This window comes from Uloborus diversus, chromosome 7, assembly GCF_026930045.1.
Source record: "Uloborus diversus isolate 005 chromosome 7, Udiv.v.3.1, whole genome shotgun sequence".
In the NCBI taxonomy this organism is placed as follows: domain Eukaryota; kingdom Metazoa; phylum Arthropoda; class Arachnida; order Araneae; family Uloboridae; genus Uloborus; species Uloborus diversus.
This window is the reverse complement of record NC_072737.1, coordinates 10,147,044-10,155,286: the sequence shown is the minus strand read 5'-3', so window position 1 is coordinate 10,155,286 and position 8,243 is coordinate 10,147,044.

The window sequence follows — 8,243 nt, the reverse complement described above, 5'->3', positions numbered from 1 at the left end:
CGGTTCCCATGTCATGGGAGAAACCGAAGAACGTACATTCGACTTCGAAGATGAAACGTAAAAGGCTTATCTCCTCGCATTAAACTCCGCGCGTTTCTGGAACATTAAATCTCTCATCCTCTCGGAAATATTCGAATATCACCATTGATATTATTTGAGGAAGATTATTTAGATTGTGCTTTAACGAATCCGGCCTCCATAGTGTGTTCAAAAGGATTATTGAATTTCTAAAAAATAAAAATATCAGCGCGCTCAAAATGTCCCTAGCGAAAACAAGGGATCTTCGGCGGAGGCTGCCCATTCGCGCCCTGTGACGTAGGTTCGTGGCGTTTCAGAAGAGCGCATTTTTGCGCGAGGATTTTTAAAAATTCATTAAAAATCAACCACGGTGTTTTAAAATTCGGCGATGGTGAATTTTGTAGTTTTGAGGGTCAATTAACAATATGCCGATCTGAAATTTTTGTGTAACTGGCCCATATTTAAATATCTGCCTAGATTTTTGGTTTGTGTATATTCAGGGCCGCAGAGAGCCAAGGTGGGCCCCTTGTCAGTAATATGTCGCCGCTCCTCCCCCCCCCCCAAAAAAAAAGGGAAGAAGAAAAAAAAGAAAAGGGTCAAGAAAAAGGGAGAAAGAAGAAAAAAAGGAGGAAAAAGAAAAGAAAATAGAGAACAAAGGAGGAAAAAAAGGGGGGGGGGGAATAAAAATCCCAACATCTTACTAGAAAACAATTATCTCTATTTTAAGTGCCACAACAGAGAAAAAACAAAAGAGTAAGTTTTACTTAATCTTTACGTTTTCTCTTATTCGCGGACTCCCCCCCCCTTTTTTTCCATTCTTCCTTTTAATCTTTCCTTTTCTCTCTTTCTTTTTTTTTGCGTCAGTGTCGCCGGACTCCCCCCCCCCCCCCCAAAAAAAAAAAGAAAAAAGAAGAAAAAAAGAAAAGGGTCAGGAAAAAAGGGAGAAAGAAGAAAAAACGGAGAAAAATGAAAAAAAAAAAAATGGGGGAAAGGGAGAAAAGGGGGGGGGAGAAATAAAAATCACAACTGCTTACTAGAAAACAATCTCGATTTTAAGTGCCATAAGAGAAAAAAACCAAAAGAGTAAATTTTACTTAATCATTACGTTTTCTCTTGTTTTCGGACCCCCCCCCCTCTTTTTTCTTTCTTCCTTTTTATCTTTCCTTTTCTCTCTCTCTCTTTTTTTTGCTTCAGTGTCGCAGGGCACCCCAAAGGCCAGGGCCCCTAATTTCCGACTAGGCTGACATGGCCTCTCGTCGGGCCTGTGTATATTGTTCAGCTGTTGTTGGTTGTTCAAATACGAAATGTTAGGGATATTGTTTTAACCTTTCAGACGCCTCATCAGATGTTCATAATTTTAAAAACAGGCAGGGGGTGGGGAATCATGGTGCAGAACTGCGCCACTGAAACTTTATTGGGGAAGGTGTTTTAGACTATTTCAGTTGTTTTAGGGGGTTGCGTCATTGCTGTAGGCGGAAAGAGAGCATTTTTTCGACAAAGTCAGCTTAATCGTGTAAACGGTTACAACTGAGCTACTTAATATTTCTTATTGTTGCCTTTGGTGGGGTAATTCACAGTAATGCACGAAAATCATGAATTTTTTAAATTTTGGTTAAAAAAATGTAGGGGGTTCTGATTTACAAACATGAGATGAAAATGGAAAGGAATTACTACTTGAAATGCTAAATATGGTGCTCATTTTAATATGAAGACATCTTTTATCGAAATTTAATAATTATCTTTTTTGATGCACATTACTCTTGAGAAATTTACGCAGCTCATGTACATTCTTTGTTGTGTCAAATGTTGAAAAAAAAAAAAAAAAAAAAAGTCGTCGTCAGAGTTTTTTTTTTAAGTTTGTTTTCCGGGACCGTACATTCGTTACAAATTTGACCTTACAAGTAAGATCACAAATAATATTGAAAATTGTTTTTTCTCTAAAATATAAAAATCTCCTGTCACGGTATTAGTGTTTGAACTCCTCCGAAACGGCTCGACCGATTTTTATGAAATGTTTTATGTGTATTTGGTAGGTATGAGAATAGGTTGTAAAATATATTTCATACCGCTAGGTAACAAGGACGGATCCAGAAAGTTTTCAAGAAGGGGGCGGTTTATTTTTTATCTGACCTCTTACTACGTATCTGATTTATACATTTTTCGAGGAGGGGGGGGGGGCACAGTTACCTAAAACAACTAAAATATAAAGATGTAACCAAAGAAGTCCCGAAATTATTCTTTTCCTTTACTATTGAAAGAGGTTCTCAAAAACTGTGTTTTAGAACTTCAATTTCGTAATAATTACTGGGGAAAGTTTCGAACCTCCCTCCCCCTAACATCGTCAAAAATCGTCTAAAATTGTCTTTTTGGAACTTTAATTCCCAAAAACTTTGCTTAAGGTTGATTCAAATCCTATTTTCTTTCTTTACGCCATTAAAAAGGGCATACATTTGCATTTTAAGACTTCAATTCGGAAAAATTTCCGGTGCAGGGTCCCTCAAGGGAGGGGCGATCGCCCTTCTAATCCGTCCTTGCTAGGTAATCAGGGTGTCCCTATAAAGAACTTTTTTTTTTTTGAAAATCAGAGTAAAAACCATTGTTGAAAATAATTGTAAAAACTCTTGTTGAAAATAATTATAAAAATCTTGCTTGGATTAATTACAAACATTTTATTTATAGACAAACAGAAGATAGCAACAAATCATTGAGAGTTTTCCGACGTTTTGCCGGAGCGTCTGGTCATTTTGACATTTTATTCTGTATTTGTTTTTTATCACAAAGCAGTACGTGCCAAATTTTGAACGATACAAAAATTTTGTCTGTATATATGTGTGTGTGTGTGTGCGTTATTGTATTGAGAAAATGAACGGTTGGTGTTTTTTTGTTTTTATCAGTGATTATCGTCTACAGCGCTCCATTCCTCTTTCTGTCAAAGATCTCATCCTAACAAACTTACAATACATTCGTTATTTTTTAATTAGAAAACCAAAATATTCACTAGAAAATATTTATATGGCGGAACAACGTTTGCTGGATCAGCTAGTTTTATTATACATATATTTGATGATTGCATGTGCTGAAAAAAAATCGTTGACAAAGCAAACGTTTTTTTTAATCTTCTGACCAGAGAACCAAATGAATAATGTAATATTGAAAAAAGTTAAAATTGATAGCAATCGTACTAGTATACTGAGACATTTAGCAGTAAGTTACCCCCTAGTCCAGGGCGAAACGTATTTTTGGCGCAAAAATTGTTTGCCTTCGTGCCCCCGTTTCCTAGATATAAGATATAAAATCTGCAAAAATTTCCCAAATTTAAAGACTTGGCAAAAATTGTATCCCGCAATTTCAATCGTGTGAAAAATTGACTTCCATTACTCATTGAAACTCGCTAAATTTGGCAACTTTTCTTAAAATTTTGACTAAATTTAAGGCCTTATATTTCGATAAGGGGACACGAGGGTAAATAAGTGCATCCATAAACATGTTTTACAATGTCTTTCAATTGCTACTTATTTAAATTTTTTTCATTATTGCGCTATCGTGTGGTTTCTTGACAAGAAAGTTTAAGTTTTTATTCAATGGAAATGCAAATTGTGGTAAAAGCTACGAGTTATTTCCTGAAAATTTGCAGATGAAAAAGTCTTCAAACTGTTTGTTCTGATGATGATGATCCGAATAATTACTTTTTGGAAACAAAATGTTGTAAGATAAACCCAATAAAATTGCAAAAATATGAAACTTTAAACTCATTGGGTATAATTAAATTTATTGTATAAATTTTTATATGTTTGCAAAATTTTTATATTTCAACAAAATACATTTCTTCACAGGACGATCAACATAATGCACATAATCATGGCCTTATATTACTTAATATAGTTCGATGTTCGAGGCAATAAAAATTGATCCGTGCTTAAGAACTATTTTCTTTAAAGTTCTTTTACCGTTATATAGGGTCGTCTGGCCAGTGATTAACATTAAAGGTTCATTTCATTTTCAGAAATTAATAATATTGTAAAGAAACTAACATTCGGTGTATGACAAAAACGACATTTTTATTGGTATATGCGCAATTACTATACAAAATAAAATAATAGTTTAAAAAACTAAAAAAACACGCTTTCGTAGCAAAATGAACTAAAAATTGAAAAATAATCATTGGATGATAGTAGTTGACCAATGACTTAATTTTAATGTAATACAAAAAAACCGTGGGGTGCTGTTTATTTACATTTTTGCATAGACAACAAATTGAAGAAATTCAAGACAACTGATAAGAAACCCCCCACGCTTTTTTATATTACATTAAAATTAAGAGATTGGTCAACTACTATCATCCAAAGATTATTTTTCACTTTTTAGTTCATTTTGCTACGAAAGCGTGTTTTTTTAGTTTTTAAACTATTATTTTATTTTCTTCTTTTTAGTTTAACTTGTTTTACGAAAAAATATCGATGTATGTTTGCGGAAATCATATCTATATTACTTTGAAAATTTGAGATGCATTTGAATAAAAGTTTTGTTCAACAATGGTCTGATCAGAAATGAATTTCCAATGGAAGGCTCACCTAAATTTTAGCATGAAATTAGTTAAAAACAATTATATTTCATGTTCTAATTACCTTGGAACATTGGAACAAATTTTGTCTGATGCAGAAAAATGAAAGGTTTTTGTAGATATTTTTAAATAATTTTTACGAGCATTTTTTAATGTATTTTTTAAAAAATTTCCTTTTTCACATTGTTGAATTTATGCCAAAATATTGATTAAAATTGGAGGAAACTGACAATTAAAAGAGTTAATTAATCAATTTGATTATAGAATATTGCATTGTCATCGGGTCTGAGGTCGCGTGCCAAATTTCAAAAGAATCCGATCGCAGGAAGTGGGCGAAATTTGAGCTGCAAGATTCCGTTACAAGATACATATATACATACATACATACAGGTGAAGCTAATAAAAGCATGTTAAAAAAAGCAGAACAGAACTGGGAGAACTTTTGTGCATGTATTGATTTTTTCTTTAAAGCTATGCTTTTTATGGGATGATGGTAGCCAGAGTGAACGGGGGGGGGGGGGGGAGAGCCTGCTACTTGCAAGTGCGCATTAGGGTGGTTGAAAATTTTTTTTCGGCTAAGGTCCAGGACACCCCCCCCCCCCCTTTTTTTTTTAGACTTAACAATAGTATTATATTGTAAAAGTTTAAGCTTCTTACTCAAATTTTGAGAGTGCTCAATGACCCCTTAACTTAGCATTACCCGTAGTATAGAAAATGCTACAAATTTAGAAATATTTAATTTTTCCAGCTGTTTTTTTTTTTTTTTTTTTGTAAATAATTATTTTAATGAAATGAATATGCATATTACTAGTGTATATTATAGTATGTAGCATTGTTTTTCCACTTTAATGTACTTTATTAACACCCCTCCCGTACGTACGAAGTTTGGGGAGGGGGTTGAGCTCCCTCTTTCAGTTAAAATAAGAAGCTAAAATTCTTCTAGTATATTACTATCCACAAGTCTGAAAATATTGAGGGGTGTCCCGTTATCTATTAGGAGAAACTTTTCTTTTTTTACATGTATTTTTGAACCACCCTAGTGCGCATGCTTAGAGCTTATCTTTAACGTATTGAGCTTATGTTAAATTATTATTAAAAGCATTAATTATCATTAAAAGCATAGGAAATTGGCCAGTCCCACGACGGTCAGTTTCTTTTGTGAAAGTTCAATTGAAAAGCAGAGCAGTCACACACATAGTATATGAGCATAAAATCTTTTTTTTTTGGGGGGGGGGGAATACGAATTGTTCATTCATTTGTGATTGTGTTCATTCGGCGATCAGATTATCGTATAACAATGTAGTAAACCGAAGAATATGTTCCACAAGTAAAATACCAACAGCCTGGTTATGACATCCAAAGCCTGCAGTTTCGTCGTTGTATGGACTCATTTATCTGGAATCGTCAACAACTGAGCTTAAATTTATCTATCACTTAGAAAGTAATTTCAGCTTCAATGAACTTACAGCTTCACATTTGCCTCCAGCTCAGTTATTGAGTATTCCAGGCTGATGAGTCAGGCATAATGAGAGCGAGGCTGCAGTCTACTGATGTCATAACCGGACTGTTGGTATACTGCTTGTAGTTATATATTTCCCCTGGTTTATGGGTGGTAACTTTCTTAAATGCATTCATACGTATTTTTACATTTACATATAAAAATATATTCACTTGCAATGCGGTGGGAAATGAAAAGATAAAATAAATAACGGGCAATCGATGAAGCATAGAGTTCTTTCAGTAGTAACAGTTGCTTAAAGTTATTTTTAAGTTCATTCATAATATGTTTTGATTGACGTGTATGTTGACGAGATAGGAACTGCTTCAGAAGCAGAGTTTTGAACAGGAGCATAACTACTCGCTGATATAGTTGCTTCAGGGTTAAATTGGTTTTGGTATTGATTATATTGGTTGGCTTGTTGAACGACAGCTGGTTGATGTTGCTGATACGGAGAGAATTGCACATTTTGGTGAATGGCAGATGGATGTTGTTGCTGTTGGTCGAAGGATACTTGTTGATTCTGCTGGAACGCTGGTTGTTGCTGTTCCGCAGGAAAGTGGAACCGCTGCTGCATCGGCAACTGTTGATGCTGCTGGTACTCAGATGGTTGCTGGTTCTGAGGTAAAGGAAATACTTGCTGCTGAGGTTGTTGATTTTGTTGTTGCTGAGGTTGTTGATTTTGTTGTTGCTGAGGTTGTTGATTTTGTTGTTGCTGAGGTTGTTGATTGTGTTGTTGCTGAGGTTGTTGATTTTGCTGTTGCTGATTTTGTTGCTGCGATTGCGGGAAGAACAGCGAAGGTTGTTGTTGCATGGAAGTCTGTTTCTGAGATTGTGTAGTTTGCGGACTCAGCTGCTGCATTTGCGTCTGTTGATTCTGTGTCATTGGCGTTAGAATATTTTGCTGCATTGCCACTTGATACTTCTGCATTTGATTCGGATTTTCAGAGTTTAATTGATAGTCTCTTGGAGGGGCTAAGTAGATCTGTCGGTTTCCTGGATAAAATGTTTCCGACGCTGGATCAGGATATGACGTGGAGGGATAAGGCGCATTTGCGATAGGGTTGTTTTGCTCCTGGTTGCGAATGTAATTTGAATTAGCATTAACTTGAGATGAGCTGGACAGGTGATTCATGGACACTACATTTGGAACTACGGTATTCGGATCCTGATAATTGCCGTTCTGTTGCACATTTAGTGAATTTCTGGGTTGCTCGTTAGGTAAGTATTGAAGAGAATGCTCAAGATTAGGAACTGATCCTAAGTGTTCTGCACTTTTACCGAATGCGACGCTATATTGTTGAAAAGTGGATTTCTGTACTTGATTCATTTGAGTGTACGGTGGGTAATTGTTTTGGCTCAATTGTCCATTTTGACCAGCTTGTCTGATCTGGGACGCTTCTTGCGGAGTTGAAGTTTGTTCAAAAGTAGTTGAAACAGGTCTATTTAGAGGAGCTTGAGAATACGATTGATAGTTATTATTTGGAATATGGGATAAAGGAGATTGCTGAGAAGGTGCATTTGGAATGAACAGGTTCTGTTGGTACTGATCTGGTGCATAAGATTGCTGACCATTTTGCTGCGCAACTTGTGCCGGATAAATATTTTGAGGAATCACACGTTCAGAGCTCTGGGCATTACCGTTAAAAAAATTGTTGTCAGGAATATTTTGAGCTGTATTTTGACGATGAATTATTTGAAACGCATTTTGTTGTTGAATGCCGGAGGATAAGTCATTGCCGTTATTATGGGCGTTGTCGAGTTCTAAGTTCTGAACTCCTGATGACTGGTTGGGATTTTTATGCTGCCGAACATTTAAGTGTTTACCCGAGGGGTTATCATCAAAGAATACGCCATTTTCGCCGGAAATTCTGTTTCCGTTGATGGGGACAACTGAAATGTTGCCAAGATTGAACATAGATGGGTTCTGCATATTAGATGCATGATTTATTGCTGAATGTCCTTGGACGATCCCATTGCTAAGACTTTGTCCACTTTCCACTGGGAATAAGTTCAGGCTTTGCAGAGTTTGGCTCGGGAAAGGAAGGTAAGCAATCTTCACAAAAGGTTGTACTTTGTGATCCGCTGCAACTTTTTGTTGATTTTCTTGATGAAAGTTGAGGTCCAATTGGTAATTTTTACCAATTACAGGTAACTGTTGTAGGT